Here is a 12867-nt window from a genome sequence, read left to right as displayed (position 1 = left end):
ACTCCTTATGGGCGTGACTTTGAATTCATGCACCAATAGTTTTTTTCCTCCTTCTCCACCTTGCACCAACCCGGAAAGCCATTACAATGCCACTAGCGATATTGTTTATCTCAGCATTAGTCAAACGAAGCTAACCTGCGCTTACAAAGTTATGATTACATAATCGATTATAAAACAGTCACCACCATCGGTGTGTTTACATAGACAAAACGTCGCCCTCACATAGACATAACATCGCCCTCGAGCAGGCGTCGAGTCTGAATTATTCTAATACCCTAGCTCATTTCCATTCGTACACTACCGGCCTCTTACAGAGTGAAGAAAGACTAGTAAAAGAGGTATGGAAGGCAGGTGTGGAGGGAGTGAACATGAGGGGACGTCCTAGGATGAGGTGGATGGATGGGGTGAAGGGGGCTTTGGGGAAGAGGGGAATGTCTGTTGAGGAAGGAAGGGAGAGGACGGAAGACAGAGGTGAGTGGAGAATGGTTGTATATGGATGATGTGACTGCATGAGGAGGAATGGGCGGGGGGTGGGGTAGTATGTGTGAGTAAATTTTGACGCAGCCCGAAGGGATTTCTCCCCGTCCTCGCCTTATATGCAAAGGGGGACGGAGAGGGGGGGTCGCCGATTAAATGAAGCGGCCTTGCTGTGGATGTGCTGTCTTGCGACACTGCTTCTGACCCAGGGCGGTGGGCAGGGTGCAGGGATGACCCGTCATCCAGGAGGTGCTCAGATGAGAGGAAGGGTGGGAGGGGTGTGGAGTGTATTTAGGGATGAAATGGGTGGGAGTGTTTTTATGCCTTTCCCTTTTTGGCTACCTCCCTTGGAAGGGGGAAAAAGCCTTGGTATATGTATGTATGTATGTATTTTGCGGGAAGGGGAGCTATGCTCGTGTTGTCCCGCCATTGTATCTCTCAGTGTCTAGTTTGCTTTTAAACTCGTGAATGGTTTTTGCGCTTACTATTTCATTATCCAGTTTGTTCCAAGTGTCTAAAACTCTATGTGGAAAACTGTTTTTCTTCAGTTCTCTTCTATAGCTATGTTTTTTTAATTTCCTTCCATGTCCTCTTGTGTTTCTCTTGTCCCAGTTTAGTAATTCTTCTCTATCAAGTATCTCTGTGCCTTTCATGATTCTGTAGATGGTCAGTAGGTCGCCTCTCTCTCTTCTTTGCTCCAGTGTCGGTAGCTCCAGTTTAGCCAATCTCTCCTCGTATGATAGGTTTGCAAGTGCAGGTGCCATTTTTGTAGCTGCTCTTTGGATTCTTTCTATTTTCTTTATGTTCTTTTTGGTACTAGGGGACCACAATGTCGCCGCATACTCTAGTCTAGGCCTTATCAATGTAACCAATATTTTTTTTATCATGTCTTCGTCCAGGTAAGCAAAAGCCACTTTTATTGATCTTAGCAAGTTGTAAGTCTCCCCGACAATTTTGTTAATCTGTGTATCATAGGACAAGTCGTTTGTGATAATAACTCCCAATTCTTTTTCGGATCCTACTTTCTTGACTTCCTTGGTTCCAATTGTGTATTTTCTTGATATTCTGTTTTTGCTTTTTCCAAACTCCATTATGCTACACTTCTTAGTATTAAAATCCACTTCCCATTTCTGACTCCAGTTCCATACCCTATTCAGATCTTCTTGCAGTGCTTCACAGTCCTTATCAGTTTCTACTTTCCTTAACAGTTTGGTGTCATCAGCAAAGAAGCTCATGTAACAGTTCATGCCCTCGTCCATATCATTCATATAGATAGCAAACATTATTGGAGCCAGTACAGATCCTTGCGGTACTCCACTGATCACCTCTTTCCAATCTGAATATTTTTCTCTGAGTACTACTCTCATCTTTCTTCCAGTCAGGAAGTCCTCCATCCATTTTAGTTGGTTCCCTTGTATTCCTCCTATGTGTTCCAGTTTTTTTAGTAGTTTTCTGTGTGGTACTTTGTCAAATGCTTTTTGCAAGTCTAGGAATGCACAATCAGCCCATCCGTTTCTTTCTTGCACTATGTCTATTAGTCTTGAGTAGAAGCATATCAAGTTTGTGGTGCATGATCTACCTTGTCTGAACCCGAATTGTCTTGGGTTTAATATGTTGTTATCTTCCAGGTGTTTTACCCATCTATTCTTGATGATTTTCTCACAAATTTTGGCAATAGTGCTTGTTAGTTATACTAGTCTATAGTTGGTGGGTTCTTCCTTGTTTCCTCCTTTATATATTGGTACAATGTTAGCATTTTTCCAGTCCTTAGGTATCTTTCCTTCCTTGAGTGAGCTATTTATTATGATGTGTATTTTGTCCGTTAGCTCTTCTTTGCATTCTTTTAGAATCCAATTTGCAATTCCATCCGGGCCATGTGATTTTCTGACGTCCAATTTTGATAGGTGTTCTGATATTTCTTTTTGTGATGTTGTAAATTCACTCATGTGGGGAGAATGTTTTGTTATTATCTACGTCCCAATTTTGTATTTTCTCTCTGGTGAAGACAGATTTAAAGTGGTTGTTCATGATTTCGGCCATCTCTAATTCTTCTGTGTATTCTATATTTCCTTGGCGTAGTTTCACTAGTTCCTGTTTGGTTTTAAGTTTACCATTTACATACCGGTAGAATAGCTTGGGCTGATCTTTGCATTTATCTATAATATCCTTCTCATGGTTCCTTTTCTCCTCTCTTCTCACATTAATATACTCATTTCTATACATACATACATACATATACCAAGGCTTTTTCCCCCTTCCAAGGGAGGTAGCCAAAAAGGGAAAGGCATAAAACACTCCCACCCATTTCATCCCTAAATACACTCCACACCCCTCCCACCCTTCCTCTCATCTGAGCACCTCCTGGATGACGGGTCATCCCTGCACCCTGCCCACCGCCCTGGGTCAGAAGCAGTGTCGCAAGACAGCACATCCACAGCAAGGCCGCTTCATTTAATCGGCGACCCCCCCTCTCCGTCCCCCTTTGCATATAAGGCGAGGACGGGGAGAAATCCCTTCGGGCTGCGTCAAAATTTACTCACACATACTACCCCACCCCCACCCCCCCGCCCATTCCTCCTCATGCAGTCACAACATCATCCATATACAACCATTCTCCACTCACCTCTGTCTTCCGTCCTCTCCCTTCCTTCCTCAACAGACATTCCCCTCTTCCCCAAAGCCCCCTTCACCCCATCCATCCACCTCATCCTAGGACGTCCCCTCATGTTCACTCCCTCCACATCTGCCTTCCATACCTCTTTTACTAGTCTTTCTTCACTCATTCTTTCCATGTGTCCAAACCATCCTAATATTCTTTCATCAACCCTATCTCCCAACTCCTTTTTCACCCCTGTTCTCCTCCTCACCTCCTCGTTTCTCACTCTATCTAGCCTAGTAACCCCCACCATACTTCTCAGACACCTCATCTCAAACACATTCAAACTCCTTCTCTCTTCTTCTCTTATGTTCCACGTTTCTGCCCCATACAGTGCTGTTGGCACAATCACTCCTTCATACAGTCTCCTCTTCGCATCCATTCCCAAATGTCTATTCCTCATTACACTCTTTAAACCACCAAGGCATTTACTCGCTTCTCTCAATCTACATTCTACCTCCACCTTCACTCCACCTTTTCCTGCTACACTTGCACCCAAGTATCTGGAAACTATCCACTTCCTCCAGTCGCTCTCCCTTAATGTTCACTTCCAGTCCTACTGCCACTTTCACCCCTTGTACATCTCATCACCTTACTTTTACCCACATTTATCTTTAGCTTTCTTCTATCACATACTCTCCCAAACTCTGCCACCAGCTTCCTCAATCCCTCCTCTGACCCTGCCACAAGCGCAGTGTCGTCCGCAAACAACAGCTGGTTCACCTCCCACTTTTCTCCATTTTCTTTAACCATCTCCAATCCCTGACTCACTACCCTAGCATTCACCTCTCGCACCACCCCATCCATGTATAAGTTGAACAGCCAGGGCGACATAACGCATCCTTGACGAAGTCCCACCTTTACTTCAAACCACTCACTCTCTCCATTTCTAATCCTAACACATGCTCTACTACTCTCATAAAAACTCTTGACAGCTCCCAAAAGCTTTCCTCCTATCCCATAAATCTGCATAACCTCCCACAGTGCCTTTCTGTCTACCCTATCATAAGCCTTTTCCAGATCCATAAAAGCCCAAAAAACATCCTTCCCCTTTCCTATAGCTTTCTCACATATCTGTCTTACCACAAAGATCTGATCTACACAACCTCTACCCGTCCTAAATCCACACTGTTCCTCACCAATTACTCCTGTTCCTCTCCTAATCCTCTCAATTAAGATCCTCCCATAAGCCTTCCCTACTACACTCAACAGGCTAATCCCTCTGAAACTACTACATTCACACTTGTCCCCTTTTCCCTTGTAAAGAGGAACTATACAGGCACTACTCCAGTCCTCCGGTACTCTACCCTCTCTCCAGCAAACATTAAATAACCTCACCAACCAGTCCACCATCACTGCACCTCCCTTTTTCAGACATTCTGCATGACATCCATCCAGACCAGGTGCCTTACCTGCTTTCATCATCTTTACAGCTGCCTTCACCTCATCCTTCCTTATTTCTCCTCCATTCTCCTCACTCATCACTCTCATTTTCTTCGCAAATTTGCCATTTGCTTTGTTTTTTGTCTTTTCTCCACCTTTTCCAAGCTTTGTCCCTTCTGTCTTTTGCCTCACTGCATCTTTTGTTGAACCAACTTTTAATGTACTCTCTCGCTTTTGTCTTGGTACATGCCTGTTTACCCCATCATTGTAATTATCCAACAGTATGTTCCATTTCTCTTCCACTGTTGTCTCTTCCATATAGAATTTTTCCCAGTTTGCATTCTGGAAGAACGTCTTTAGTTTTGCAAAGTCTGTTTTGTTGTACATCAATCTTCCTTTCCTATGCTTTTCATTCCTCTCCATGTCTATTTCCTCCTTTAGTACAGTTTCGATGAGTACATGGTCACTCTTTCCAATTGGTGTCTTGTAGTGGACTTTGTTCACTATTGCAGGTTCCGTTGTAAATATTAAATCTAGTTTTGTTGGCTCTTCATTTTTTCTGTATCTTGTGTTTTCACTGACCCACTGGGTCATTGTGTACTCCATGGTCATGTCTAGCAGTACATTGCCCCACACATCATCTCCTCGTACTGTCATGTTGTCCCAACAAATTTCTTTGCAATTGAAGTCTCCCATAATTACTAGATTACCCTTACCCATTAGTATCTCATTTAGTGATTTTCTTGTATCTTCTAGCATTTTTGTGTGTTCGTTTTCTTTCCAAGCATTCGTTCTTGGGGGCACATAGGTCACCACAAACTTTCTACTTTTCATCTTTTTGCCTTCGACTTTTATCATGATCAGTTCAACATTACCTTTGCCCTCTGCAATTTTTGTCACGTTTAGGTCTTTCTTGGCCAAGAACATGATTCCCCTCCCTGCTTTTTGTCCCTGTTTCTTATCCAGTAATTGTATAGCCCTTGTCCAATATCAATAGATGGTATTTCTCCTCTTAGTTTAGTCTCTACAATTCCCATTATGTCTGGTTTTTCTTCTAACAGATAATCATTGAGTTCGTTTAGACCTGAAATTAATCCGTCAATGTTAGTATAGGCCACTTTTAATTTACTTCCTTCTCCATTATCTTTTCTGTCCTTGGTTTTTTTGTTTTGATGTGCCACTGTTTTAATCTCATGTCGATTACTCTCCAATGGAATTCTTTGCATTCTGTCTCCGTTCTCAACAAGAATTTTTCCTTTGCTTCTTTTCTTAGTGACTTTTCTTTTTCTAATTCCTCAGTACTCATTTCTCTTTTTATCCATATCTTAATGTACTTTTCACTCTTTGCCAAATTGCCTACTTTTTCAAAAATGTCTTCTACTACCATCTGTGACCTTAATTTTATCTTTAGAGGTCGATTTCTATCTTTAGAGTAGCAACCGATTCTGTGTGTCTCTTCTAAGTCTATGCTTGAATCTCTCTTCCCCCCCCTGAATTTCATTTAGAATTTCTACTGCTGTCTCTTTTTCTTCTTTTTCTCTCATGTACCTTGCCAATCCCTGTTTTTCTTTTAGTCCATAGACCACAATACATTTTTTTTCTATCTACTGTATCCCTGACCCAGTTTGCTTTTTCATTAATCACTTGGATAATTGTGTCTTTTGCATTATCCTGCATTTGCTGCTTGACTATTGCTTTAAAAGCAGTTTCCTTGTTTTCGATGTTTTCCTTCCACTTCTTAATTTTCTGAATACTTTCTTCACCTAGATTCTCTTCTATCTTTTGTGACAACTCATGTAATCTGTTGTTCACCTCTATCTTTAAATTGTCGCTGCTGTTATTTTCATTAGTTTTTTCTTTTCATTATCATTCTTCAGCTCATTTATATCCCTTTTCATTTCCTTGATCTCGTTTGTGAGATCTAAGTTGGTTTTTCTTAGGTCAGAGATTTCGTGATTCGCGTGTGCTAAGCATTCCCTTAATCCTATGATATCATTTCTTAAGTCCATAATTTCATTCTCCCACCGAGTCCTAGTTTTGTTCATATCTTTCTCTATCTTTAATAATCGACTTTCATATTTGTTAAATCCTGTGAAGTCGTCTTCGTCGCACGTGGATTTGTTTACATTGCGGTTCGATCGTCTGACGCTAGATGGCTCTGTTTCGTGACTGTCTCTCGAGTCGTTGTTTTATTTAATTTTAGCTAATTACATGATAATACAATTGACTAGCACTGCAGAGATATCATTTCGGACACTCACAATCACTCCCCACCCCTACAATACAAACCAGGTTTCGTTTTTCGTCGTGAATCCCCTTCTTCTTGGTGACGACGGCGGACGGCGACGACGGTGTAAGTGTATATATGTATATGCAAGGTTGACCACGAAGAAAAACTATTAAAGCAGAGTGCTTTTGTAAATTCACATCTTCTGTGCAAATGATACGTAGTGAAAGGTACAAAGGTGCAGACTATATACACTGCGTGCCAGAATTATATGCAAATCGATTTTTATGTTCTAACTCCGATAGTTTTTTAATAAAAATTAGTGAAATTTGGCATGTTATATGACAACACTAACGTATGCGCAGATCTAAAATTTTAAGCTAATCTGCCAAATAGTAATCCAAAGGCAGCCATTTTGGTGACTTGCAGCTTGTTTAAGCGTGCCAACTTTATATGCAAATCATTGCTAAAGTGTCAAATGTGGTGAAGTGGTGACGGAAAATTAAAACATTAATTATTTTAGGAATATGTAATCTGAGAACAACAATAATACAGAGCAAACATGTTCAATATGGTTTTATAGTACAATCAATATTGTATGTAATTGCCATTTTTATTAACAAGAGAAAAAAGCCTTTGGTCCATTGAAGATGTCAAACTTTCGATTTCATCTGATGAAATTTCCTTGGTAGCAGTCAGAACGGCATTCCAGAGGTCATCCTTGGAGGTGTTCTGCCTTCCTCCGGAGTAAATCTTCCTTTTCAAGATGCTCCACAGATTTTCGATGGGATTTAAATCTGGAGAACAGGCTGGCCATTGCATTATTTTCCCATGTCTGGCAAAAACACTCTCCAAATATTCAGTGGTTATGCTTGCAGCATGAACGGTGCATTATAAAGCATGAATACCATCTTTTTCCAGAATGACAAATTATTATTCTTGTGCCAGGGTTCGAGGTGTTCTTTAATGAAGTCAATGTAGAGTTTGGTGGTTATTTTCACTCCATCTCCGACTCTAAATGGTCCTACCAGCTCATTACCAATGATTGCAGCCCAAAACATCACACCACCACCTCCTTGTTGACGCCTGATCCGGTGGGGACGTGGACCCTCATTACGATACCATCCTCCACCCATCGGGTCCATCAAGAGTCGCTCGACACTCATCGGTGAACAAAACAGTTTGAAAATTTACCTTCATGTGATTTCTTGCCCACTCCATCCTCTTATTCTTGTGGATATCCTTTAATGGAGGGCGAACCTCTGGCTTTCCACATTTTGCAACCGTCCTCAGGATACGGCATCGAGTTGATTTGGGCACATCAGGAACGCCAGCGTTTTCAAAAACTTTTTTGCTAGTTTCAAGAGGGTTACGGCGGACTTCTCTCTTGATCCTACTCATGGCTCGACGCGACACAGGTGCTTTCTTACGAATTTTACCTTTGTCAGAGTGTCCGTTGCAAAAGTTGAGGGTTAGTAACAATTTTTTAATTGTACGATGATCACGGTCCAATTCTTTGTCTATTTCTAAGGTAGATATCTTATTATGAATACTTTGGACAATTTTAGACTTCTCAGCTTAACTCAAAGCACCTTTACGTCCCATCTTGCATATAAAGTTGGCACGCTTAAACAGGCTGCAAGTCACCAAAATGGCTGCCGTTTGATTACTATTGCGCAGATTAGCTTAAAATTTTAGATCTGCCCATGTGTTAGTATTGCCATATAACATACCAAATTTCACTAATTGTTATTAAAAACTATCGGAGTTAGAACATAAAAATCGATTTGCATATAATTCTGGCACGCAGTGTAGGTGGGAAACATGGGGGACGTGCAGACGTCCTGGTGAGAGAGGTGAGGTAGTGCCCATGGACCAACTGTTTGTCCACGTTTACAATGGGTGCGGAAATGTTCTACACGGTTACAATTTATACATCTTATAAATTTTCTTTTGAAATAAAGTTGTCTAGGTAATATTATCATTTTTCAGTACGAATAATACATAGTGAAAAGTACAGAAGTGCAGACAATATGGGTTATAGTGTGGTCCCACTGTGTGCTTACAATGGGTACAAAATATCCTACATGGTTACAACTTGTACACCTTGGAAATTTCTTTACAAATAAAGTTGTCCTACATAGTTACAATTTATATATCTTATAAATTTCTCTACAAATTTGTCTAGTTTACATTGTCATTTTCAGTGCAAATAAGACATAGTGAAAGGTACAAAGTGGGTTATAGTGTGGACCAGCTGTCCTACATTGTTACAAGTTGTACATCTTGGAAATTTCTTTACAAATAGATTGGTCTAGTTTGTATAATCCTAGATTAAGGTTTATATTATCATCTTGTGTGGTCTTAATTAAACTGCTTTTTATTACATTTCATTTGACTATTGTTACTATTAGTTATTATTTTAGCTTCCCAATTAATATGGTTGTTAAAGGTACTGAGGTGTTGGAAAATACCACTTGACATATTTCTATCTTTAACACATTTCTTATGTTGTTTGATTCTAACTTCTAGGTCTTTTGCTGTTTGACCGATGTAGAACTGGTTACATGATTTATAGGGGATTTTGTATATACAACCTTTGGGACAGTTTTTTTGAATTGTTGATGAGGTCTTTTTTAACAGAGTGTTACTATTCTTAAAGGCTACATTAACTTTGAATTTCTTGAGTAACTTGGGGACATTAACTATGTTTTCATTAAAGGGTAATACCAATAGATTGTAACAGACAAAGTGATTGTTTGGATGGGGGCTATGATATGAAGTATCAATGAAATGTTTAGGATATTTCAGTTTGGCACTTATGTCATAGATATTTCTTTTTTCCTCATCAATGTACTCAGGGCTGCAGATGTGTAATGCCCTAAGGAACATCAATTAGAAAACAGATCTTTTTACTTTATCGTGATGAGAAGAGTAGTAATGTATATATGAGCTTACATTAGTTAATTTCCTGTGTATGCTAAATCTGAAGTTTCTGTTCTGTGAATTTTTACATCTAGGAATGGCATTACTCCTTCAATTTCTACTGTAAATTTAATGGAGTGGACTAAGTTGTTGAGTTTGGTAAGGAAATGTGTTATGTTGGTGTTATCTGGCTAAAGGCAGAGAATGTCATCAACATAACGTAGGCATGTGATGTTTACAGGAATGATTTTACTTAATAAATTTTTTTCAAAAATTCCATATATAAATTACTAAGGACAGGGGAAAAAGGGTTTCCCTTGCTCATTCCAAAAGTTTGTGTGTAGAATTTATTGTCAAATTGGTATTTACAATCTTTAACACATAGTTTGATTAATTCTATGATACAGTTTGTAGGTAACGGTAAAGTATGTTTATCTGGTTCAACTGTTAGAAAATGAAATAAATCATCAACTGGGACTTTGGTGAAAAGATATATAACATCGTAGCTAATTAATTTAGCATTGTAATTTGGTTGTGCGTTGTTATGTTTGTCTGAGTTTTAAATCATTATTTACATGGGCTGTGGATATGGTTCCAACCAATGGACTAAGGATAGTTACCCGCCATTTTGAGAGCTTATAGGATGCTGATCATATAGACAAAATTATTGGTCTAATGGGGTTACCTTATAGTAACATATACTCGAAAGAAATGTAATCAAAAGCAGGTTAATCAAGACCGCAGAAGATGATAATATAAACCTTAATCTAGGATTATATAAACTAGAAGGGATTTCTCCCCGTCCTTGCCTTATATGCAAAGGGGGACGGAGAGGGGGGGTCGCCGATTAAATGAAGCGGCCTTGCTGTGGATGTGCTGTGTCTTGCGACACTGCTTCTGACCCAGGGCGGTGGGCAGGGTGCAGGGATGACCCGTCATCCAGGAGGTGCTCAGATGAGAGGGAGGTTGGGAGGGGTGTGGAGTGTATTTGGGGATGAAATGGGTGGGAGTGTTTTTATGCCTTTCCCTTTTTGGCTACCTCCCTTGGAAGGGGGAAAAAGCCTTGGTATATGTATGTATGTATATAAACTAGACAACTTTATTTGTAAAGAAATTTCTAAGATGTGTAAGTTGTAACCATGTAGGACAGCTGGTCCACACTATAACCCACTTTGTACTTTTCACTATGTATTATTTGCACTGAAAATAATATAAGCTAGATAAATTTGTAAAGAAATTTCTAAGATGTATAAATTGTAACCATGTAGGACATTTTGTACCCATTGTAAGCACAGACACAGTTGGACCACACTATAACCCATAATGTCTGTACATCTGTACCTTTCACTGTATTATTCACACTGAAAAATGATAATATAAAATAGACAACTTTATTTGTAAAGAAAATTTATAAGATGTATAACTTGTAACCATGTAGGACATTTCCGCACCCATCATAAATGCGGAGGGACAGTTGGTCCATGGGTACTACCTCACCTCTCTCACCAGGACGTCTCCACATCCCCCATGTTTCCCACCTATATAGTCTGCACCTTTGTACCTTCCACTTTGTATTATTTGCACTGAAGATGTGAATACACAAAAGCGCTCTGCTTTAATAGTTTTTCTTCGTGGTCAACCTTGCATTTTTCAAGAACACACGGTTCCAGTGTTTTTTTCTGCATATATGTATTTGTGTATACAGTGGTAGCGGAAAATTTGGGCGGAAATCGACGAGAGACGAATGTAAATAGTTGTGACATTTAAATAGACATTAAAGACATTTAAGCGGCTCATAACGTAACTTGTTTGCCAAGCGATTTTCTTTTAAACTTGATGACCCTCTCCAAACGTACTGGGATGTATCTTGCCAGATTATCTACGTGTTTCGAACAATATTATATCAAATATCCTGTATATCTATTTTTAGCTTTGCTACAGTCGAAACGTCACGGTCCTGAAGCTGGTTTTTTTTAATGATATGCCACCCATGCTCTATGGGATTTAGGTCTGGTGAATTCCCAGTCCACTTTTTGAAGTAATCTACACCAGAGTCCTCTAACCACTGGTTAATAGACCAAGCTGTGTGAGCAGGAGCTCCATCCTGCATAAACCAGCGAGCGTTACACTTTTCAAAACCTTCAGGCAGGTTAGCACACAATAACTCCAAATAACTGTGCTGATTTACGTTCTCATTTTGTTCAAGAAACACTAAATTGCCAACTCCACCAAACGCACAGTACCCCCGACACCATAACACTTGGTGCATGTTTCAACACTTCAGCTGTATAGCGGGGGTCATTAGGGTCCGACCCCTGGGGCGCCTCATACGTTTCGACCTATGGCTTGACAACACCACAAACGTTGACTTTTCACTCCACAACACTTTTGTCCCAGTCTTCTAGAGTCCAATCCTTATATTTCTTGCAAAACGATATGCCATCGCATATGTTTTTTGCATTCAAGAGGGGAAGAACCTTAGTACAACAACCACAAACACTAAATTGTAAATCTTTGGCTAAACGATCAGAAATACATCTTACAGACACGTCCTACAGTGGAGGGTTATTTTCCTTTAGTTTTTGAGCTGTGAGTGTTGGATCTTTATCCAACTGCCTCCTAATAACCTTAGAAGTACGATTTGATATCTTCCTTGGCTGACCAGAGTGAGGCTTTGGGGTAGGAGAGGCGTCACCTCCTCCATCTCGAAATTTCTTGGTCCACTTTTGGATTTGCCGCATTCCAATTCCCACACGAGTGGCTATGTCTTTACACTTATAACCTTCCTTATAGAGGGTTATAATAGCAACAATTGTGTCTCTTCATTACTCTTTATCGAGGCACAAAAACAGACCACTGTAAAAAATCGACTAGTCCACGTCAGAGATATTTACAAACACCACGTGGTCCTGAGAGCGACTAAACAAAGTTGTCAGGTGGTACGTATTGTCTCGTTTAATTAACGGTATAGACATACATACATACATATACCAAGGCTTTTTCCCCCTTCCAAGGGAGGTAGCCAAAAAGGGAAAGGCATAAAAACACTCCCACCCATTTCATCCCTAAATACACTCCACACCCCTCCCACCCTCCCTCTCATCTGAGCACCTCCTGGATGACGGGTCATCCCTGCACCCTGCCCACCGCCCTGGGTCAGAAGCAGTGTCGCAAGACACAGCACATCCACAGCAAGGCC

Source organism: Oratosquilla oratoria, unplaced genomic scaffold, assembly GCF_046742065.1.
Source record: "Oratosquilla oratoria isolate Oo_2021 unplaced genomic scaffold, ASM4674206v1 SCAFFOLD53, whole genome shotgun sequence".
NCBI lineage: Eukaryota > Metazoa > Arthropoda > Malacostraca > Stomatopoda > Squillidae > Oratosquilla > Oratosquilla oratoria.
Note: the sequence above shows the minus strand (reverse complement) of the source record.